The sequence below is a fragment of the Triticum aestivum genome, chromosome 5B (assembly GCF_018294505.1).
Source record: "Triticum aestivum cultivar Chinese Spring chromosome 5B, IWGSC CS RefSeq v2.1, whole genome shotgun sequence".
In the NCBI taxonomy this organism is placed as follows: domain Eukaryota; kingdom Viridiplantae; phylum Streptophyta; class Magnoliopsida; order Poales; family Poaceae; genus Triticum; species Triticum aestivum.
Window position 1 is genome coordinate 657,355,231 of NC_057807.1, and position 24,881 is coordinate 657,380,111.

The window sequence follows — 24,881 nt, forward strand, 5'->3', positions numbered from 1 at the left end:
CTGAAAGTTGCAGTCTTTGGCTTCAGCCCCCACGCACATGGTGCGGGGGTGTTTGCAAAAAAGAAAAGCGCTTTTTCACACTTAATCCAACGTCTTGGTCCTTTGAAGGAGGTGATAGCATAGCAAACTAGGCAACCAGACTATAATGCTTTATCACTTTCACTTAGCCATAGGAGCTCGATGGTGGGGCTACTATATAGCCCCTAGAGGCACCACGCTCTCCGAACTCGGGGCGCGTATGTGCCTGACCGGGAAGCGGTCCTTCGTCAAAGCGGAGGAATTCTAAACATTCCAATAGTCGATCGAGTGGTTGACCAGTCTCTCGCTATATCATGACAGTCAGTTTTCGGCTTTCTCTACTGAGGTGCTCGCCCGGCCGAACCGGGGCACAATCGCAGTAGTTCTCCTGGTGCCGCGTTAGCCGATGGAGCGGAACGTAAGGCAGCAAAACACAGGAGCCGGGCAAACCCAACATTTGACCAAAGACATGATTCGGAGCTGGTGCATATAAGGCCTAACTCGAGATGCCGAACACTCCCTGAGGTGTTCGGTCTTTATGATACCGGGCAGAACAATGCCCTAAGCCCCTAGTGTCTAGGTACAGGCGGGAACTTCTGACGCGGCCGATGCCAAAACGCCAGCCTCCTCCTCAGTTATGGTAGAAAACCAGGGGATGTGTATCAACAAGAGACAGTAAGAAAGGTTTACGCAGGGTCTTAATCTGAAAAGAATCCTTGCAACGGGTCCCTGCTGCACGTCTGCGCCTATGTCTCTGTTGCGCTGTATCCTGGACGGGTGTAGCACGTGCTTCATCTGTAAAAGAGAAGGACTTAGTTTGGATGAAATATCGTGCAAAAGATGTATTTAAAATAAATTATAATTTGGAAGATGAATAAAGTTGAGCTTTATTGGCTCTCGTCGTTTATACGCGCAGCCCCTTGTAAAGGGGTATGCGGCTGGGAAGCCCCTTGTTTATTTACGCCAAACTCGCCTAACCGTGTCCGAGGTCTGAATGACCTGTTTTTAGGGGCTTTGACCTGCAAGGTCGGATTAGTGTGTGGCTGTCAAGGCGGCCTCACGTTCTCCGTGGTCGAGGAACACTCGGAGTTACTCTTTAATGAGATTATGCCGCGTGGACCGGGCATTTTAAGCGTAAGAGACACGTAATGTGTTATCACGTTAAAGCGGGCGAAAGCTTTGCGTCCCAGTAGTGCTTGAGGACCACTGTGAAATGGGGTGGTATGGAGAGTGAGCTTTTCGCGACGGAGGTTGTCGGATGAACCGGACACAACCTCTAGTGGTACAGAGCCTGTTCAATTGGCTTAAAGGCCTGGCGGCACTCCTTTGAAGGAAGTGCTGCTACGGCGAATTTTGGTAGGGTCTATCCCCATTCTGCGGATGGTGTCCTGGTATGGCAGGTGCCGCACTATGTTTTCGTGTTATCACATGAAGTGAGTTCACTGTTTTGACTTCTAGTGGGAAAGTCTTCTGTTTTCCGGCGTTCTGCTTGTGGGGTTCGTCGTTGTCTTCGCTTGGTGTGTCGAGCCCCTTGTGTTCGGTGTTAAGTCGACCGAACTGTTTGAAGACCCAACAATCTCTGTGGGTATGGTTTGCAGGCTTCCCGGAGGTACTATGTATTTGACATAGCCTATCCAGAATTTTGTTTAGGTTGGATAGCTCGTTGCTGTTGTCCTTGAGGGGCAGTGTTTTATTATTCGGCCGAGAGCTTTTGAATCCGGCATTGACCGCCGTGCTATTTGGACCATCTTCCTTATTCCGACGTTGATCTTTTCTGCGTCGTGATTTCCCATTTCCATCCCTGACTTCGGATGTACTCGGGTCGCTGGTGCTGCATCTAGCCAGCCAGCTGTCTTCCCCCGCGCAAAAGCGGGTCATGAGGCTTGTTAGTGCGGCCATTGTTCTTGGTTTTTCCTGGCCGAGGTGTCTGGCGAGGCATTCGTCTCGGACATTGTGCTTAAAGGCTGCTAAGGCTTCGGCGTCCGGACAGTCAACTATTTGGTTCTTTTTGGTGAGGAACCTGTTCCAGAATTCGCGTGCTCACTCTCCGGGCTGTTGAGTTATGTGCCTTAAATCGTCGGCATCCGGAGGGCGGACATAGGTCCCTTGAAAATTTGCTCGAAACGCATCCTCGAGCTCTTCCCAACTTCCAATGGTATTTTCTGGGAGGCTTTTGAGCCAATGCCGAGCTGGCCCTTTGAGCTTGAGGGGTAAGTATTTTATGGCATGGAGATCGTCTCCTCTAGCCATATGTATGTGTAGGATATAATCCTCAATCCAGACTCCGGGGTCTGTTGTTCCGTCATATGCCTCTATGTTTACGGGTTTGAATCCCGCTGGAAATTCATGATCCAGTACCTCGTCGGTGAAACATAGTGGGTGTGCGGCGCCCCTGTATTTAGGTGTGCCGTTGTCTTCAAACGCTCGGCGGGTTGTGTTGCTTCCTGGAGTCTTCTTTTTTGGCCCATAGATAGACCTGACCGGGTCATCCTTTTTCCGAGGATCTTTATGTTTGTCGTGTGCCGGCTTGTGTGCGGAGCCCCTTGCTGCTCTTAGCCTGTCATTTGGTCGTCTATCCGGCCAGGCGGCCTCTTTCTTTTTTGACTGCGGGGGCTCTAAGGCCTCCTCGTTGAATTCGGGCAACAGCTTGCGCTTCGGGTAACTCTTTGCCTGGCGACTAGCATCATATTTATCTGCGGTATTGAGTACTTTGCTCCATCTCATTCTGAGTGCGTCCTCTGCTGTTTTGAGCTTCCGCTTTTGCTTCTTCAAACTTCTTGCAGTAGTGACGAGCCTTTTATGAAGGTTCTTATGCTCTGGTGATGTGTTCGGCGTGAGATCGTCTAGGCTCTTGTTTCCGCCGGGGATGGGTTGCTTGTCCAGTTCACCGTGTTCGGATGATTGCTTGGTTGCGTGTTTGTCGTCCACTGCTTCGCCCTGCTCTAGGGCCGGGTCTGTATGGGTGCCGTTTTTATCGAGGCGGGACTTCCGGCGGCGCTTGCGTCGCCGTTTTGGTTGTTTGCTGGTGGAGTTGTCCTTCGCCATGTCCCGTTGTTCCTCATTATCGCTTCGTTTTGGTGTATCCACCATGTATACGTCGTGAGTTGGGGTGGCTTTCCAGTGCCCGATAGGCGCTAGTTCTTGGTCGTCTCCGGCATCGTCGTCCATACCGTCGATGTCTTCGGAGTCGAAGTCTAGCATGTCGGTCAGATCGTCGACAGTGGCTACTAAGTGGGTGGTGTGTGGGTGTTGAATTTCTTCATCGTCTGCATCCCAACCGCCCTGACCGCAGTCCAGCCAGGGCTCTCCTGATAACGAGAGACACTTTAGCGAACTCAAGATGTCGCTGAAAGGTGAGTGTTGAAAGATGTCCGCTGCGGTGAACTCTATGACCGGCGCCCAATCGGATTCGATTGGAGGGGGCGCGGGAGGTTCAGAGTCCGGCACCTCGGAGTCACGAGCTTCATGAGGGACAAGGTCAGTGTTCGGCTCTATCGCCATAGAGGTTGTAGCCCCCGAGGCGGTGTCTAGCCATCCGTCCTCGATCTGCGCAGCCGGCTCCGAATTGAAGATCGGAGCGGGCTCGAGTGCGGCCTCCAGGGTATTGTCCGGCTGTAGAGCTAAATCATGCCCGTCATGACAGTGCAGCGTGCTTGGCTGTGGCTCGAATCCATCGAAGATCAAGTCCCCACGGATGTCAGCCATGAAGTTCAAACTTCCAAATCTGACCTGACGGCCAGGGGTGTAGCTTTCGATCTGCTCCAGATGGCCAAGCGAATTGACCCGCGGTGCAAAGCCGCCGAATATGAAGATCTGTCTGGGGAGGAAGGTCTCACCCTGGACTGCGTCATTGATGATGATCGAAGAAGCCATCGAGCCTATCAGCGATGTTCCTCTCAATGAAAGCACCAATGTCGGTGTCAAAACCGGCGGATCTCGGGTAGGGGGTCCCGAACTATGCGTCTAGGCGGATGGTAACAGGAGACAAGGGACACGATGTTTTACCCAAGTTCGGGCCCTCTTGATGGAGGTAAAACCCTACGTCCTGCTTGATTAATATTGATAATGTGTGTTACAAGAGTAGATCTACCACGAGATCAAGGAGGCTAAACCCTAGAAGCTAGCCTATGGTATGATTGTTGTTCGTCCTACGGACTAAAGCCATCCGGTTTATATAGACACCAGAGAGGGCTAGGGTTACACAGAGTCGGTTACAATGGTAGGAGATCTACATATCCGTATCGCCAAGCTTGACTTCCACGCCAAGGAAAGTCCCATCCGGACACGGGACGAAGTCTTCAATCTTGTATCTTCATAGTCTTGGAGTCCGGCCGATGATGATAGTTCGGCTATCCGGACACCCCCTAGTCCAGGACTCCCTCAGCCGCTAAGGCTTCGGCATCCGGGCAATCGACGATTTGATTCTTCTTAGTGAGAAATCTGTTCCAAAGCTTACGGGCTGACTCTCCGGGTTGTTGGATTATGTGACTTAAATCGTCTGCATCCGGAGGTCGGACATAGGTTCCTTGAAAATTGGCCCTGAAAGCATCCTCAAGTTCCTCCCAACTTCAAGTTGAGTTTTCAGGGAGGCTTTTCAACCAGTGCCGACCTGGTCCTTTCAACTTGAGGGGCAGGTATTTAATGGTGTGGAGATCATCTTCGCGAGCCATGTGGATATGAAGGATAAAGTCCTCAATCCAGACCCCAGGGTCTGTAGTTCCGTCGTATGCCTCTATATTCACGGGTTTAAATCCCTTTGTAAATTCATGATCCAGCACCTCATCGGTGAAGAACATGGGGTGCGCGGCACCTCTGTATTTGGATGTGTCTTGGCATGCTGTCGACAGCTGTCGTGTTCGGTGTTGATTCCGAGCTGGTATTCAATCGGTATGATTGTTTTGGTGGTTGTGATCCTGCGCCAGAGCATGTTTTCTAGATCCATAAATGGACCTGGCCACACTGGATTTTTTGTCTAGAAGCTCACGTAAATCGTGTGCTGACTTGTGTGCGGCATCATCAGCCGCCCTGTCGCGGCCACGGGGTGGTCGGTCCGGCTGATCGGCCATATTATTTTTCGGCGGAATGGGCTCTATGGCCTCATCATCGAATTCGGGCAGTAGCTTGCGCTTTGGGTAGCTCTTTGTATGGCGATCGTCGCCATATTTCTCTTCAGTGTCGAGCACTTTGTTCCATCTGTGGTTGAGCGTATCCTGTGTGGCTTTAAGCCTTTGCTTCTACTTCTTCAAGCTCCTCGCGGTGGCAATAAGCCTTCTGTGGAGGTTCTCTTGTTCCAAGTATTTCTCCGGGATGATGAGTGCATCATCATTCAGACTGTTCTCCTCTCCGGAGACAGGTTGATGAGTGTTACCCTCGGGATCGCCGTCATCGAACATCGGCTCCGGACTATTTTCAGCGTCCCCTGGCTCATCCGGCTCCATCGCTGAGTCCATGGGGTCGTTGTTTCCTTTGGAGTCGACCGAGGTGTTATTCTTTCTTGCGCTGTTTTTGCTGTGGCGGGATTTAGAGCGGCGCCTACGATGTCGCTTTGGTTTCTGCACGAGGGGATTATCCTCCGTTGCATCCCTTTTCTCGCATTTGTTTTCCTTGGGTGTATCCACCATGTATATGTCATATGATGAGGTGGTTGTCCAGCGCCCCGTGGGCGGTGCCTCCCGTTCATCTCTAGCATCATCATCCATACCGTCGATGTCTTCGGAGTCGAAGTCAAGCGTGTCGGTTAAGTCATCGACAGTGGCTATTAAGTGGGTGGTGGGTGGGAAACAAATTTCATTGTCGTCCGCTTCCCACTCGAGCCGAACATAGTTTGGCCAAGAGTATCCTGATAGAGAGAGAGACCTTAATGAATTTAGCACGACACCCAAGGGTGAGTGTTGAAAGATATCCGCGGAGGTAAACTCCATGATCGGTGCCCAATCAGATTCGATAGGCACGGACGCACGCGGTTCAAAACCTATGGCCGGAGACGAGTCCGAGGGTCCGATGACACAGATCTCTTTGGAGGTGAGGTCTGTGTTCGGCTCAATCACCGATGAATATGCGGCCTCCATGGTGGGGTCCATCCACCCGTCCTCGGATGGCACAATCTGCTCCGGATTAAGGGCCGGGGCAGCCGCAGGTGCGATCTCCTGACACCGTCTAATGGCAGATCTAAGTAATGCTTGTCGAGACTGTCCGGCGCTCCTGACATGGGCTCGAATCCGTTGAAGATCAAATCTCCGCGGATGTCGGCAGTGTAGTTCAAGTTTCGAAACCTGACCTGATGGCCAGGGGAGTAGCTATCGATCTGCTCCAGATGGCCAAGCGAGTCGGCCCGCAGTACAAAGCCGCCGAATACAAAGATCTGTCCGGGGAGGAAAACCTCACCTTGGACCGCATCGTTGAAGATGATTGAAGGAGCCATCAAGCTTTATTGTGACGGCATAGTGGAACTCTCAATGAAAGCACCAATGTCGGTGTCAAAATCGACGGATCTCGGGTAGGGGGTTCCGAACTGTGCGTCTAAGGCTAATGGTAACAGGAGGCGGGGGACACGATGTCTACCCAGGTTCGGGCCCTCTTGATGGAGGTAATACCCTACTTCCTGCTTGATTGATCTTGATGATATGAGTATTACAAGAGTTGATCTACCACGAGATCGTAGAGGCTAAACACTAGAAGCTAGCCTATGGTATGATTGTTGTTGTCCTACGGACTAAACCCTCCGGTTTATATAGACACCGGAGGGGGCTAGGGTTACACAGAGTCGGTTACAGAGAAGGAGATCTATACATCCGGATCCCCAAGCTTGCCTTCTACGCTAAGGAGAGTCCCATCCGGACATGGTACGAAGTCTTCAATCTTGTATCTTCATAGTCCAACAGTCCAGCCAAAGTACATAGTCCGGCTGTCCGAGGACCCCCCAATCTAGGACTCCCTCAGCGCCGCCCCCCCCCCCTCCTTGTCCAATTCGTACTAGAGGGGGAGGGGGCGCACGGCCCTGCCTTGGTGAAAGTGCAACCATCCCTAGGTGGTTTGGTAATTCCTAACAACATATAGCTCATTGAGCTAATACTATTCCAAGACAAATATTTCAGGAAAAGCTCAATGAATGGCATGGCATGGATGAGAAAGTGGAACCCTCAAAATACTAAGGATAAAAGGATTGGCTCAATCTCAAAAGCTCAAGACTCTACATTTCATATTTTAGTGATCCAAGATCACATTGAGTCTATAGGAAAAGCCAATACTATCAAGGAGGGATGAGGTGTTGCTTGATGGGTTTCTTGCTTCAAGTGCTTAGTGATATGCTCCAAAAACCCTCAACTACTTTCTCATATCCACATATGACCTAAACCTAAAGTCAAACTTGGCCCCACCGATTCTTTCTATCCGGCACCACCGAGTTCAAATGTCATAGCCACTGCCACAAACCCTAGGGAAATCGGTCTCACCGATAGGGATCTCGGTCTCACCGAGATGGGATTGTAATATCTGTGTTTCCCTTCGTAACGTTTCGGTCTAACCGAAGTGAGCGATCGGTCCCACCGAGATTGCAATGTAAACTCTCTGTTTCCTTTTTGTAACATTTTGGTCTCACCGAAATGAGCGAATCGGTCCCACTGAGTTTACCTGACCAACTCTCTCGTTAGCTTATTACCAAAATCGGTCTCACCGAGTTTGTGTAATCGATCTCACCGAGATTACGTTATGCCCTAACCCTAACCATATCGGTCCTACCGAGTTGCATGTCGGTCCCACCGAAAACCTTAACGGTCACTAGGTTTACTGAATCGGTCCGACCGAGTTTGTTGATTCGGTCCCACCAAGATTGGTAAATTGTGTATAACGATTAGATTTTGTGTGGAGGCTATATATACCCCTCCACCTCCTCTTCATTCGTGGAGAGAGCCATTAGAACAAACCTACACTTCCAACTTATCATTTCTGAGAGAGAACTACCTACTCATGTGTTGAGGCCAAGATATTCCATTCCTACCATATGAATCTTGATCTCTAGCCTTCCCCAAGTTGCTTTCCACTCAAATCTTCTTTCCACCAGATCCAAATCCTGTGAGAGAGAGTTGAGTGTTGGGGAGACTATCATTTGAAGCACAAGAGCAAGGAGTTCATCATCAACACACCATTTGTTACTTCTTGGAGAGTGGTGTCTCCTAGATTGGCTAGGTGTCACTTGGGAGCCTCCGACAAGATTGTGGAGTTGAACCAAGGAGTTTGTAAGGGCAAGGAGATCGCCTACTTCGTGAAGATCTACCGCTAGTGAGGCAAGTCCTTCGTGGGCGACGGCCATGGTGGGATAGACAAGGTTGCTTCTTTGTGGACCCTTCTTGGGTGGAGCCCTCCGTGGACTCGCGCAACCGTTACCCTTCGTGGGTTGAAGTCTCCATCAACGTGGATGTACGATAGCACCACCTATCGGAACCACGACAAAAACATCCGTGTCTCCAATTGCGTTTGAATTCTCCAAACCCTACCCTTTACATTCTTGCAAGTTGCATGCTTTAATTTCCGCTACTCATATACTCTTTGCATGCTAGCTTGAATTGTGTGTAGATTGCTTGACTTGTGGTAAGATAGCTAAAATCTGTCAAAGACTAAAATTGGGAAAAGGTTAAGTTTTTAATTGGTCAAGTAGTCTAATCACCCCCGCCCCCTCTAGACATACTTCAAGGTCCTACAAGTGGTATCAGAGCCTTGGTCTCCATTTGCTTTGATTTCCATAGCTTTTGGTGGACATAGCCTTGGTTTCACAACCTAGGAGAGTATGGCGTCTAGTGAGGGAAATTATCACCGTAGAGGTCCTTACTTTGATGGCACTAATTTTGCTAGTTGGAAGCATAAGATGAAAATGCATATTCTCGGACATAATCCCGCTGTTTGGGATATTGTGTGTATTGGCTTGCAAGGTGAATTCTTTGATGGGAGAGAATCGAACCGTGAAGCTAGCGCGGATGAATTGAAGATGCTGCAATACAACGCTCAAGCTTGTGATATCCTCTTCAACGGATTGTGCCCCGAAGAATTCAACAAAATCAGCCGTCTTGGGAATGCAAAGGAAATTTGGGATACTTTGATTGATATGGACGAAGGTACCGACTCCGTCAAAAGAATCCAAGTTGGATGTGCTCCAAAGTCAACTTACAAGTTCAAAATGAAGGATGGTGAAGGTGTCGCGGAAATGTACTCTAGGCTTGCTCTTATCACAAATGAGATTGTGGGCTTAGGAAGTGAAGAGATGACCGAAAGATTCATCATCAAGAAGATCCTAAGAGCATTGGATGGAAAATATGATACCGTGTGCACATTAATCCAAATGATGCCCAATTACAAGAATCTCAAGCCAACGGAAGTCATTGGAAGAATTATTGCTCATGAGATGTCACTCAAGGAAAAGGAGGAACTTCACAACAAGTCAAGTGGTGCTTACAAAGCCTCATGTGAAGCCCCTACATCATCAAGTGAGAAACAAACCTTCAATGAAGAATTGAGCTTAATGGTGAAGAACTTCAACAAATTCTACAAGAGTAGAAGCAAAGAAAGAAGCTCCAAGTCAAGGTCCTACAATGACAAAAGATCTTCCAGTCGAGAGCGCAATTGCTACAATTTTGGGAGACCCGGACACTATTCCAATGAGTCTACGGCACCCTACAAAAGAAGAGAAGATTCTCCCAAGAGAAGAAGTAGAAGAGAAGAATCACTGCCAAGAGAGAGAAGGAGTAGAGATGATCATTATGAACGAAGAACATCCTGGAGAAGCAAGGATTCGGAAAGTAAGGACAAGTCATCAAAGAGCTACACAAAACAAAGACATCAAGCTCATGTTGGTGAATGGGTATCCGGTTCCGACTCTGAACATCACTCCAAGAGAAGCTATCACTATGACTCCGAACACACTCAAGATGAAGGTGTTGCCGATCTAGCACTTGTGTCAACCAACTCCTACGACATATTTGATTCACCAAATGAAGGAATTGGAAGATGCTTCATGGCTAAAGTCCCTAAGGTAACACACCCCGGGTATGTTGATTTCAATAGTGATGAAGATGACTTGTTAGGTGATGATGATTTACTTGTTGACAACTCTAGTGATGAATACTATGATGAAATGTCAATTAATCATGCTAATCAAGAAAAAACGAATGACAATGATAAGGAGAAGATTGAGCTTCTAACTAAAGAACTAAACACTCTTAAGTTAGCTCAAGAAACTATCTTAGAAGATCATCGAGAACTTTTAAGGGCTCATGAGAAGTTACGCTTTGAAAAGCTCAACCTTGAGCAAGAGCATGAGTTCTTAAAGGCAATCAATGATGATCTCCGTAAGAAAAGTTCTTCTTACATTGCCAAGCATTTACTCTTATCTACTTACATGCCTCAAGTCAATTCTAATAACAAGAACAAGAAAGATTCTTCCTCTAGTAGTAACAATAATCATGCTAAATCGAATATTGTTGCTTCTAGTAGCTCTCTTGATTCCACTAATGATTCTCTTAGCCAAGTTACACTTGAGCAAGAAAATAGCTTATTGAAGGGAATTATAGAGAAAGGTGTTTACAAGAGCCTTGCCGGGAGTAAGCAATTCGAGGAAATTGTACGCAAGCAAGGAAGACACTGGAAGAACCAAGGTGTTGGTTTTGAACGAAAGTTCAATGCCAATGGAGTTGAGTGGGAAGAAGATCAATATCCCAAGACAAAGTTTGTTCCTCAACAAGAGAAGTATGATCCTACTTCCTTCAAGGGGACACAAGCTCAAGATGATCTTCCACCACAAGACCACAAGCAAAAAGGCAAGGACAAGCTTCAAGAGGAGATTGATGCATTTGAAGAAGCTCCTAAGGCCTTGGTCAAGTGGGTTCCCAAGACTACGTCAAGTTCTACTTCATCAAGCACAACTACAACTCCAAGGATTCCATTCAAGATGATGTGGATCCTAAAGAAGAAGAACTAGAGAGTTCTTGAGGGTGACTCCGCCAACATTCTTCACTCATATCATTATGGCAAGGACAAGTGCAATCAACTTCCACATCTTGCACTTGTTCAAGGAGTCACAAACCCTCTTGTTGGTAAGACAAGGGACAAGGTAACCTAATGCTTTCATGGACATCATATTGTGTGCATCACTCTATGTCTATGGATATACTTGTTTGTTCCTTGTGGGACTAACCCGTGTAGGTATTGAAAGTGCAACTCACTCCAAAGGATTGCTCCAAATGATCTTCATCAACATTGAGCATCCACATCTTCAACACCTACATGAAGTCATCATCGACAAAACCCAAGGTTAGTTCATCCCTCTTAGGGGGGATCTCACATCTAGGGGGAGTTTAACTCTAAGAATTGAGTCAAAGCAACTCTAATGGTGTGAACACATCAATGCATTATGTAAAAGTGGTAACCCCACTTGAGCTTAAAGGATGAGTATGACCTATGATCAAATGTTCTCATTTGACTCCTAAGTCAATATACTCATATATAGATGACCTAGTCATCGCCAATTGTTTGATAGATTCTAGAATTGGTTGTGCATGCTTTGCCACATATTTCATTTGCCATTTTATTGTGTGAGCATGTTGGTTGCATATTTTACTCATTCGAGGACATCCACTTGTTGCTTTGATTGATTGGCTTCCTTTTCTTTTGCCAAGTGGATGAACAAGAATGCCTAAGAACCTTCTCTAGCTATCTATGCTTTTCCTGTCTCAAACTCTATTCATGCTACATCACAAAATTTGCTCAAGTCAGATTCGAACCACTCTGTGTGAGGAGCACTCGGAGTCCCCGATTCGTCATGGACTTAAACTTACAAAACTTCTTTGTGTGTTTCGGTCTGATCGATTCTTCCATTTCAGTCATACCGAGATCACTAAGTCGATCTAGGTTTTCAATCTTGGTGCAACCGATTTGAACTTTTCGGTCTCACTGAGTTGCTATAACTGTCAACAGTTATGCATCTCGGTGCCACCGAGTTGTTCCACTCGGTCACACCGACAGGGTCGGGCTATATATACTCACGGGAAAAATTTGGAAAACTTCTCCAAACCCCTTTGCCCGCGCATAGCTCGCTTTGCCTCCAAGGTCTCCGGATTGTCGACTTCGTCGCCAGCCGCCTCCAGTCGCTGGTCTCCGCCGCCGTCAACGGAATTCATCCCCGTCGTTGCCGCCGTAGCGAGTTCATCCCCAAACTAGGGTATGGACTCGATCACAGTGCTATCCCCGTCCAATTCCTAGCACATTGTGTTCATTATGATTCTTGCCACGATTGAAACGCATCTATCCAGTCAAAACAATCCTTAGATTAGATGTGATTTGAAAATTTAGAGTTAGGTTTCCGCCGAAACCATCTCGGACCCACCGGGTTGAAAAAAATCAGTTCCACCGATTCGGCTAAGACCATTGCACAAGTGATTCTCGGTCTGACCGAGAATTGCGAATCGGTGTGACCGACTTTAGAACTTTGTGAAACCCTAGCAGTCTCGGTGCCACCAAACTATGACTCGGTCTGACCGAGTTCACTAGTTTAGGTTCCAAAAGCTGCTTCGGTATCACCGAGTTTGCAAATCGGTTGATCCGAAATGCTTTCTGTGGAAAACTAAAACTAAGTTTTTGAGTCATTCTTTTGCAAAAATCTTTGCATTTTGTGATGCTCATCCATTCTATCTCAACTACATCTATTCACAGGGTCAGCAGTCAGTGTTTGCAGCATGTCAGACCAAAGTGACAGCCAGAAGAGGGAAGAGGAGCAGATTCACATGAGTGAGGGCACTAGTCCCTCTAGCACCTCAGATGATGGCAGCAGGAGCACTCCAAGCAATTTGCCCAAAGCAGCCACAAGACCCAGAAGGAAGAGAACCTCATACTCTGAGGATGAGGACTATGTGGCAGCTGAAGATGAGGCTACTTCCAAGAAGATAGTGCTCAAAAAGGAGTACGGCTCAGCTAAGACTACAAAGCCTGGACTAAACAGAAAAGTCCCTGCCAAGAGGACACCTATGTTGAAAGTCAGAGCTTCAACTCAAGAACCTGAGAAACCTGATCCCAAAGAGCCAGCTGCAGAAGGAAAGAAGAGGAAAGAAAGGGTCAGAAAGACCATGGCCAGAGTTGTTGGACAACCTTCCATGATGGAAGAGGAGGAAGAATAGGTTGTTGCACCAGCACCCAAGGCACAAAAGCTTATGGGTGATGCTATAAGGTCAGGGGCTGCATCATCAAAGCCCAAAGAAGCACCCAAAGCTGCCTCCAAGGCCAAGTCTGCACCTAAGAGGAATACCAGGAGCATACCAGCTGCTGAGAAGAACAAGGCCCCAGTGCCTGAAGTTGCAGCTGAAGAAGAAGATGAAGGACAAGTTCTGAGGAAGCTGAAACCCAAGATTCCAGACCACAATGCTGCTCATCTAGTGGCTGAGAATATGAAGCTGAGGAAGGATGCAGGGCTCAGGTAGTGGAGATTGTCTGATTCCTATGCAATCAGAAGAAGAACTGTTGTTGATTACAGGTTCCACACTAAGGAACAGCAGGATTTCTATGAGACGGTGCTGTTGGATAAGAAGCCCATAGTTTGTGCTATGAGGTGGGTAGACTGGAAATACATGAAGGAAAATTAAGATCACTACCCAGGAGTATTTGACAGTTTTAAGGCTTGTGGAGTTGATGAGTTTGTTGGACAGAAGTTCACAAACTGGAATGATGAGCTAGTTATGCAATTATACTCCACAGCTCACTTTTATCCTGATGGCAGAATAGTCTGGATGTCTGAAGGTACAAGGTACCAATCAACTATTGAGGAATGGGAAAATCTGATCAATGCCCCAGAGGAGAGTGAAGATGACTTGGATATCTACTCCAAGAAGAAGAAGGATCACAATTCAATGTCACACATGTATAAGGAGATCCCATACAAGGCACTTGAGACTTTCAAATTTGGGTCTGTCCATTTTCTTCTGTCAGGGCTGCCAACAATCAACTGGATCCTAAGGCACACTCTCTTGCACAAGTCAGGTGACCACAACATGATCAGAGGGCATGCAATTAATTTGCTACACATATTTGATGTGCCACAGAAATTCAAGGTCATGAGCCTCATAGTTGAGACTATCAAGAGGACAGCAGCAGACCAGAAGAGAAGTTGTGGGTATGCCCCACAAATCCAGGAGCTGATCAATTCCAAGATGGGCACAGGTAAATACTTGTTGGATAAGGAACACTTTGTCATCTATCCAGATTTTGAGGACAATCAAGTTGTCATGAATGAGAATGAACCATCATCAGTGCAAGCTCAAGAGAGAAAGGAGAAGGCAAAGAAATAGAAGGCTGCCAAGATGCCAACTTTAGAGGAGGCATCTGAGTACTTTTTGAAGAGCAACCAGGACCAGCTTGGTTACTTAATGGCATCAACTCTGAGGATTGAGAAAGGGTTGGCCACCCTAACTCAAAACCAGGAGAGCCTGGAAAGAATCATGGAACAAAAGTTCTATGACCTCGATGTTAAAGTAACTGAGATTCAGTCAGTTGTGGAGCATCTACAGGATGACATGCAGGAGAGGAAGGGTAGGACAACCACTGATGCATTTGCCAGAGTGCCTCGAGCTCAGAGATTAGTTGCAGATCCTGTGACAGACACCAGAGCCACTTCATCTGCACCAGCTATAGCTCTAGTGCAACCAGCTCCGGCACCAACTCCTTCAGCTCCATCCACATCAACTGAAGTCTTCGTCCAAGGAGCCATCTCTACACCACCAACTGAAGACCAAGCCTGAGAGACGAAATAGTACTACATATTTTCTAGGAACTTTTTGGTAACTTGTTGCCAAAGGAGGAGAAAAATGTATAGATCATAGGCTTCGAGAGAGAGAGTTTCCTTTTGTTCTCTCTTGTCTTCGTGGTTGAACTTTATTTGATTTTGATTGCTTGAGATACTACGTTATTGCCTGTGAGACATTGATGATCATGTGTTTGATCATAAGCTACATTTATGCTTGTTAGATGACATTATCCCATTTATCTTTATATGATCATTCACTTTGCTTGGTGATGAGTGCATGTATTCAATCTTTATTATTTTGAGTGCTCCACCAAGATGTATGTGACATGGAAGAGTAACCCATGAGCCTAATTCCTTGTGCATTTGCAGTCCAAAGCAAATCTTAAACTATGCACAAATTTAGGGGGAGCTCTTACTTATCACATACTTCTCAAAGCGACGATGTTTTTCAATCTTATTATCATTTGTCGAAGCTTTGATCTATATGTTGTCATAAATTACCAAAAAGGGGGAGATTGAAAGTGCAACTATCCCTAGGTGGTTTTGGTAATTCCTAACAACATATAGCTCATTGAGCTAATACTATTCCAAGACAAATATTTCAGGAAAAGCTCAATGAATGGCATGGCATGGATGAGGAAAGTGGATCCCTCAGAATACTAAGGATAAAAGGATTGGCTCAAGCTCAAAAGCTCAAGACTCTACATTTTATATTTTAGTGATCCAAGATCACATTGAGTCTATAGGAAAAGCCAATACTATCAAGGAGGGATGAGGTGTTGCTTGATGAGTTTCTTGCTTCAAGTGCTTAGTGATATGCTCCAAAAACCCTCAACTACTTTCTCATATCCACATATGACCTAAACCTAAAGTCAAACTCGTCCCCATCGATTCTTTCTATCCGGAGCCACCGAGTTCAGATGTCATAGCCACTGCCACAAACCCTAGGCAAATCGGTCTCACCGATAGGGATCTCGGTCTCATCGAGATGAGATTATAATCTCTCTGTTTCCCTTCGTAATGTTTCGGTCTAACCGAAGTGAGCGATCGGTCCCACCGAGATTGCAATGTAAACTCTCTGCTTCCTTTTTGTAACATTTCGGTCTCACCGAAATGAGTGAATCAGTCCCACCAAGTTTACCTGACCAACTCTCTGGTTAGCTTATTACCAAAATCGGTCTCACCGAGTTTGTGTAATCGGTCTCACCGAGATTACGTTATGCCCTAACCCTAACCATATCGGTCCTACCGAGTTGCATGTTGGTCCCATCGAAAACCCTAATGGTCACTAGGTTTACTGAATCGGTCCGACCGAGTTTGTTGATTCGGTCCCACCGAGATTGGTAAATTGTGTGTAATGGTTAGATTTTGTGTGGAGGCTATATATACCCCTCCACCTCCTCTTCATTCATGGAGAGAGCCATTAGAACAAACCTACACTTCCAACTTACCATTTCTGAGAGAGAACTACCTACTCATGTGTTGAGGCCAAGATATTCCATTCCTACCATATGAATCTTGATCTCTAGCCTTCCCCAAGTTGCTTTCCACTCAAATCTTCTTTCCACCAGATCCAAATCCTGTGAGAGAGAGTTCAGTGTTGGGGAGACTATCATTTGAAGCACAAGAGCAATGAGTTCATCATCAACACACCATTTGTTACTTCTTGGAGAGTGGTGTCTCCTAGATTGGCTAGGTGTCACTTGGGAGCCTCCGACAAGATTGTGGAGTTGAACCAAGGAGTTTGTAAGGGCAAGAAGATCGCCTACTTCGTGAAGATTTACCGCTAGTGAGGCAAGTCCTTCATGGGCGATGGCCATGGTGGGATAGACAAGGTTGCTTCTTCGTGGACCCTTCTTGGGTGGAGCCCTCCGTGGACTCGCGCAACCGTACCTTCGTGGGTTGAAGTCTCCATCAACGTGGATGTACGATAGCACCACCTATCAGAACCACGACAAAAACATCCGTGTCTCCAATTGCGTTTGAATTCTCCAAACCCTACCCTTTACATTCTTGCAAGTTGCATGCTTTAATTTCCGCTGCTCATATACTCTTTGCATGCTTGCTTGAATTGTGTGTAGATTACTTGACTTGTGCTAAGATAGCTAAAATCTGTCAAAGACTAAAATTGGGAAAAGGTTAAGTTTTTAATTGGTCAAGTAGTCTAATCACCTCCCCTCTAGACATACTTCAAGGTCCTACACTTGGCTGCCCCTCCTCTTCTCCAATAAGGCCCATATGGCCCATTATACTCCCCGGGGGGTTCCGGTAACCCCCCGGTACTCCGATATATGCCCGAACTTGCCCGGAACACTTTCAAAGTCCAAACATAGTCATCCAATATATCAATCTTTATGTCTCGACCATTTTGAAACTCCTCGTCATGTCCGTGATCATATCCGGGACTCCGAACTACCTTCGGTACATCAAAATACATAAACTCATAATACCAATCGTCACCGAACGTTAAGCGTGCGGACCCTACGGGTTTGAGAACTATGTAGACATGACCAAGACACGTCTCCGGTCAATAACCAATAGCGGAACCTGGATGCTCATATTGGCTCCTACATATTCTACGAAGATCTTTATCGGTCAAACCGCATAACAACATACGTTATCGTTGTTCCCTTTGTCATCGGTATGTTACTTGTCCGAGATTCGATTGTCGGTATCTCAATACCTAGCTCAATATCTTTATCGGCAAGTCTCTTTACTCGTTCTATAATGTGTCATCCCGCAACTAACTCATTAGTCACATTGCTTGCAAGGCTTATAGTGATGTGCATTACCGAGAGGGCCAGAGATACCTCTCCGACAATCGGAGTGAAAAATCCTAATCTTGATCTGTGCCAACTCAACAAGTACCATCGGAGACACCTGTAGAGCACCTCTATAATCACCCAGTTACGTTGTGATGTTTGGTAGCACACAAAGTGTTCCTCCGGTATTCGGGAGTTGCATAATCTCATAGTCATAGGAACATGTATAAGTCATGAAGAAAGCAATAGCAACATACTAAACGATCAAGTGCTAAGCTAACGAAATGGGTCAAGTCAATCACATCATTCTCTAATGATGTGATCCCGTTAATCAAATGATAACTCATGTCTATGGCTAGGAAACTTAACCATCTTTGATTCAACGAGCTAGTCAAGTAGAGGCATACTAGTGACACTATTTGTCTATGTATTCACACATGTATTATGTTTCCGGTTAATACAATTCTAGCATGAATAACAAACATTTATAATGAAATAAGAAAATAAACAATAACTTTATTATTGCCTCTAGGGCATATTTCCTTCGGTAATCTCCACAAAGGGTATAAGTGTCTAGAAATTGCCACTGGATGCATTTATATTTCTAGAGATGTTGTCTTTGCTGAAATTCTTTTTCCGTTTGCCAAACTTCATCCCAATGTAGGGGGCCTTCTCCGTGCTGAAATAGCACTCCTTCCAGATCATGGTGGTGAATTACATAAAACTAATCATGTGGAAAATTCCATAGAAAATTGTGGTTCCGATGATATTTGTGCAGATTTGGGTCGTCATTTTATGTGTACAGATCTGGACAAAGCGGGCACAGGTTCTGAGGCTTATTCGCCTGGCAGCGGCGCGCGATCCAATACTGATTCCCGCGCCATCCCTACTGTCTCCATCGTTGAGCGATCCTAGGCGGGTCGCCATCCTCTGCATGCAGCCAACTGCATGCGCGCAGAGCCAACCAGCCCAGCCGCGGGGGTGGCCGACAGCCCACGTGTGGTGGACCCCGCCAGCCCAAGCGGGAGCACGTCGCCACATGGGGTGGACCTCGTCAGCCTAGGGGAGGGAGGGAGCGCGTCGCTGAGTCGCGCCATAGGCCCATGGATCGAGCCAGCCGCCGACAGAGAGGTGTCAGGGGGGGTCTTCCTCGGGTCGAGCGCCTGGATCGCCTGCACATCGATCTCCCTCGGATCGGGAGTTGGGATTTTCTGCGCCAAATCGCACGGAGTCCTCTGAGACGGGATCTTCTGCGCCTACAACACCAACCTCTTCGCCAACACACTAGATCACAGTCAGGTATTGTCAAAGGGAAAGAATACACTGATGGTACGATAAGGTATGACAGAATCAAATGTGCCTTTCTTAGCAATGTTGGCGAACCAACTCACTTGCATGCTCTTGCTCATAGGGATTGGAAAAAGGCTATGGATAATGAATATGATGCACTCATGAAAAATAAAACTTGGCATTTAGTACCACCAAGGAAGGGTAGTAATGTAATAGACTGCAAGTGGGTATACAAAGTAAAGAGAAAATCTGATGGAAGTATAGACAGATATAAGGCTAGGCTAGTTGCAAAGGGTTTCAAACAGAGGTTTGGTATTGACTATGAGGATACATTCAACCCTGTTGTTAAGTGAGCCACTATTCAACTTGTATTGTCTATTGCTATTTCTAGAGGATGGAGTTTACGACGGCTAGATGTTCAAAACGCGTTTCTTCATGGTGTTCTTGAGGAAGAAGTGTTCATGCGACAGCCACCAGGTAATGAGGATCAAAGCACACCACATTATGTTTGTAAGTTGGATAAAGCTCTGTATGGTTTGAAACAGGCCCCAAGAGCTTGGTACTCAAGGTTGAGCATGCAGTTACAACAACTTGGGTTTACACCATCTAAAGCAGATACCTCGTTGTTCTTCTACAATAAAGATAGTATCACTATATTTGTCCTTGTTTATGTTGATGATATAATTGTTGCTAGCTCAAGTTCAGGTGCTACCACTTGTTTTCTTAAGGATCTAAAGTTGGAGTTTGCTCTCAAGGACTTGGGTAATCTTCACTATTTTCTTGGCATAGAGGTCAAACAAGTGAAGGATGGTATACTTCTCACACAGGAAAAATACACCACTGACATACTCAGGAGAGTAGGACAGGAAAATTGTAAACCTGTGAGTACACCAATGTCAACCTCAGAACAACTTACAATTAAGAGTGGAGAAGCACTTCGACCTGAAGATGCAACAAATTACAGAAGTGTTGTAGGTGCTTTACAATATTTGACTCTTACACGTCCTGATATTTCCTATTCTATGAATAAGGTATGTCAATATTTACATGCACCTGGGACAACTCGTTGGACTGCAGTCAAGAGAATTTGAGGTATCTTAAATATTCAGAAGGACTTGGAATTCAGATCACCAAGTCTTTGTCCATGCTTGTCACTGCATATTCTGATGCAGATTGGGCAGGGTGTGCTGATGATAGAAGATCCACAAGTGGCTTTGCTGTGTTTCTGGGTACAAATCTTGTGTCATGGAGTGCAAGAAAACAGACCACTATCTCAAGATCCAATACAGAAGCTGAATATAAAGCTCTAGCAAATGCTACTGCTGAGGTAATGTGGATACACACATTACTCTATGATCTTGGAATTAAGGCTCCTCAGGCTGCGAGGTTATGGTGTGATAATATTGGTGCAACCTATCTCTCAGCTAATCATGTTTTTCATGCACGCACAAAACATATCGAAGTTGATTTCCACTTTGTCAAAGAAAGAGTAGCTCGCAAGCTACTTGATATTCGTTTTATACCAACTGGAGATCAACTTGCCGATGGCTTCACAAAACCTCTCACTACAAGGAGGTTGGATGAATTTAAGTACAATCTTAACCTTAGCAAAGTGCATACGGTTCAGATTGAGGGGGGTGTTAGAATAAGTTGTATAGGGGTAGAAGACTAGTTTGAATTGTAATCTATCTTATATCCCTTCTTCTGTTATTCTCCCTATAACGATGAAATCAATCTCTCTCTCTCTCTCTCTCTCTCTCTCTCTCTCTCTCTCTCAACTTCCTTGTAAGCCAAGGCAAACCCTCAATATATACAATGCGGCCCAGACGAAGGGTTCTACGCTTCCCACATAATCTTACAGAGGCCACGAAGTATTGGGGGCGCGTGAGTAGGCAAGGCAAGCGTTGCGGGAGTACACACCCGGCCGCCACACCAACACTCCTGTTGCATCCAAAGATGACGAAGCTGCCGATGCTAGTCAACACCGATGGTGGAGCAGAGGCATGCTGTAGAGGACGAACGGCGGTGGGTGACGCAAGCCAATTATAGGTTGGAAAACCAAAAAGAAACGCCGATCAAAGAAACCGACGAGAGGGAGAAAAACCAGGAGCAAGGGCTCGGAAAAAAGACTCTCTAGGTAGCCGGCCAACATGACCGACGAATGAACCCTAGGTACGGGTGGCGCGGCCCCCGGCGGCGGTCATGGAGGCCGACCGCCCCAAGGGCGGCGCGGAGCGGAAGCGGCGGGCGACGGCTAGGGTTTGGATCGGTTAGGCTGATACCATGTTAGAAAGGAGCGAGAGGGTTTGGTGAAATCGTTGTTGTATTGCCTAAGGCTCAAACCCTACGTCTCTTTTATGTGATATGATGAACAATTAGCAGAGACGTCTCTTTGAAAAAGCTTCTACTCTCATCTGTCATTTATGTATATGTACATGTAAGATCGATCCTGATTATTTTTGGATCAACGTTTATACCACTTTGTCATATGGAAATATATGAGACATTAATTTCTTGTGAAAAATATTACAAAGATGTCCTAGATTCCATAAAAGAATTTTGTTCCATCCATGTGATTGTGATGTTCCTGAAACGTATGATCACTTGTCTATTGCCCTTATCCTACAGCACTATAATTGTACAGCTCCAACGAAACCGTATCATCAGACCTGACCCCCGCGTCGCCTCTCTCTGGCGACACGGGGGGAATCCCTCCGGCGCCGCCACCACCTCACCCCTCCTCCTCCTAACCTCGTCGCCGCCTGAGGAGCTCTTCGGCGAAGCCCGGGCAGGCTCCAGGGAAGGTGGCGGCGGGGCATCTCTCGGGGGGTCTCGCCGGAGGATCTGGCGAGCAGGCGCTCCGCGCGGGCATGGTTCTGGTGCTTGCAGGCGCGGAGGAGGGCGGCACAAGGGCGGGCTCGCGGCGGCTGCAGGCAGCGCGCTTGCAGGAGGGCGGTGAGGCGTGGATCTGGCGCGAGTGGGCGTGCACGGCGGCGTCCGTGCGGCGAGGCTGTGCGGGCAGGGGTCCCAACGGCTGAAGGGGTGGCGAGGCGTGCGAGCGCGCAGGCTTGGCGCGGGCCGCGATTCGGCCATGAGGGGCGCTGTGGCTGCGGGTGCCGCACGGATCTGGCGTCGCGTGGGTGCCAGGGTGGTGCTCCTGCCGTTCTGGTGTGGAGCTCGCTACGGGTGCGGAGAGGCCTGGGTTGCGTTGTCGGCGCGGCTCAGGGCCCGTGGCGACTCGGAGGAGCTGATTCAAGGTGCGGGTTTGGTCAATCTGGTCTCCGGCGGCCGCGGCGGCGCGTGTGGTGCGTGTGTCGTGCGTCTGTTGCTTGGCTGCGGCCGACAACCATGGTGGTTGGCGGTCTTTGGCACTGCACCCCATTCCTTGCCGGCATGGTGCTCGGCAGGGTGTGGCGTTCCGTTGCATCCGGTGGATTTGCTCTCGGTGGCCATTATTTGATCTGCCAACTGGCTCTTGAGTCCGGTTGTCGGTGGCTTCCGCGAGGTGCGGTTGGCTACAGAGGCGGCCCCTTCATCGACGGGCTGGTGTGGTGGTGATGGTTGGTAGGCTTGCCGGCGTCGGTGCGGGATGTTGTGCGACGAGGTGGTGTGAGAGCTTGGGTGAAGACCCTGTCTCGGCCTTGTGCTGTGACCAGCGATGGCGGCGGCTGTGGCCGTCGTGACCTTCTTGGAGGCATAGTTGATTTGTTGTCGCACCCCTCCGCACGGATCCGGCCATTTCGGCCTCTCCAAGGGAAACCCTTGATCTTATGATCGGACGATGGCGGCGCCTTGGTGTCGTTCTACCTTCTTGGGGGCTTCGTTTCGGAGCTCGGCATCTGCAAGCGGGACTAGTGGTTGACGGCGGTTGTGGCGTCCAGGTTTCTGTGGCAACTATGATGGTGGGAGCGATGTCGGCGACGTGGCAATGGTTGAAGTAGTCGGCTCTTCTCCGGCGTGTCCGCGTGTTTGCCTCGGTTTGTTTTGCTGTTGTGAAGTCGAAGCTGTAGCGGCGGGGCCCTGTGGTATACGATGACTGACTGCAGGCGAACCCTTCGGCGATCTTCAGTGGCGCCAGCCGTGCTTGGTTTTGTCCTTCGTAGTTCTTCGTCAGAGTCGGAGTTGCGCTGTTTGGTCGCAGGTGGATGAGTTTTGGCACGGATCTTCTCTCAGCTTCACCCGGCCTCTACAACGTTGATTGAGTCCATGATCGTCTGCAATGAAGTCGGAGTCGCTTCCTCAGGTTTAGGGATGGTGAGGTCGCCTCTAGGGGAGGAGTGATGACGATGACGCATGCGTGCTGTCTCGACGAGATCCTTTTTAGAGTGGTGTGTGTGTGTGTGTGGTATCTTATGTGTGCCGCTCATCGGTTGTGAAGGTTTCGCCCGGTTCTCCACAATTAACCGGGCAATCTGGTTTTCGCTCAGTTTTCCCTAATTAACTGAGCAACTCTCTTTTGCTTAATTAATCGATGAGGCAAAACTTTTGCCTCTGTTTCAAAAAAAAATGTACTATTGGGTCTGAAATATTGTTTCTCATCCTTTCTCGTCATTATATAGACAAGAAAGTATAGTAATTTTGGTCTATCCTTCCCATCCAAGTATGGAAATAAAGAAAAATGCATATAGATTTTAAAAGTGATGCGTTGGTCTTATCAAAAGCTGCTTATTTGTCTCATCTCTTGCTGAGAATTGCGGTGTTGAAAATATTAAGCAAGGATGTCCATATGCTACTAATCATACACCTCCTCTTCATACTTGCTTTCATTTTTTTATTGTGAAGTTGACTTTACAAATTCAAACCCATTTGAGAAATGTTAGCCTTTCCAATAATCGTTGATCACTTCTCTTTGCCAAAATGGGCGTACTTCCTACTTGCCCATTTGATCTATTTGTGAGGGAATCAATATGCTCATTGGACTCCATATTATTTGTTGTTTGCAGGTTCAGGATCGTGCCATTTTAGTCCGTCGTTCATCCAGTGGGCAGTTTTCCAACCAATGAGGTCGGATGTAGACTGGAAAAGAAGTACAAGGTTTTGTGACCTTATAAGGCATCTACCGGCGAGCCTATATATCTTTTCATATTCATATAAAGCACAACGCCCATATTGCTGATGAGCTTGGAAGCACTGCACCTTTTGTGTGCTCGCTTTGATATAACTAGCTTTCAAGCTTCCATGTAACACTGGCAAAATCGGTTCCTCTGGACTCATTACTTGTCAGGGGAAAATATATGTGATGCCTGTTTCACATGTTTAGCACAGGCACAATGATATTACCATGGAGGATAATCTCTGTGCCATCGATGTCCATTGCTTAAAAAAAATGTAAACTACTCCCTCCGTCCCAAAATAAGTATCCTTGATTCAGTACAAAGTTAATATAGAGTTGTAGTAAATCAGTGACACTTATTCTGAAAGTTGGAACGAAGGGAGTATATGACAAAACTGATTGTGATGCCTAGTGTGAGCCATAATGATCATTTTTCCCGTACATGAGTTGTCCCACATAATAATGTCGATGCAAGACGGCGTGCAGCAAAGCGCGCGTTTGCCTCTAGAATACTCGAACGCAACGTTTCTTGGCGCGCACGGTGCCTTCGTTGTCCGACATAATAATGTCGATGCAAGAAGGCGCAGCAAAACGCCTGTTTGCCTCTAATATACTCGAACGCGAGGAGAACAGGACCACAGAGGAGGCTGCACGAACCTTTGGCTTGCGGCGTCACTGTCAGCGTGTGAGGCACGCAAGCACGTTCGCAGCCGCAGCCGCAGCCGCCGTTGTCTTCTTCAGCGTGTGAGGCACGCACGCGCAGCCGCAGCCGCCATTCGAGGTCAATCCATCGATCTTTCCTTGTGCCTGCTACGAAAGACAGCAGATGAATCATATACTCCCTCCGTTTCTAAATATAAGGTGTATTAGTTTTTCAAAAAGTCAACTATTGTCTATGTTTGACCAACTTTACAGAAAAATATATAAAGATTTATAATACTAAATATATAAAATATAAAAATATAGTTCATGATGAATCTAG

The 24,881-nt window shown here is 47.1% G+C and overlaps 1 long non-coding RNA gene across 1 annotated transcript; it reads left to right on the top strand.

Annotated features, from left to right (window-relative positions):
* Positions 1–21,471: 21,471 nt before the first annotated feature.
* On the top strand, positions 21,472–24,245 carry LOC123113950 (uncharacterized). Its single transcript, XR_006456348.1, has 2 exons — positions 21,472–22,103; positions 23,790–24,245. It is a non-coding gene; the product is annotated as an uncharacterized lncRNA (long non-coding RNA).
* The last annotated feature ends 636 nt before the right edge of the window (positions 24,246–24,881 follow it).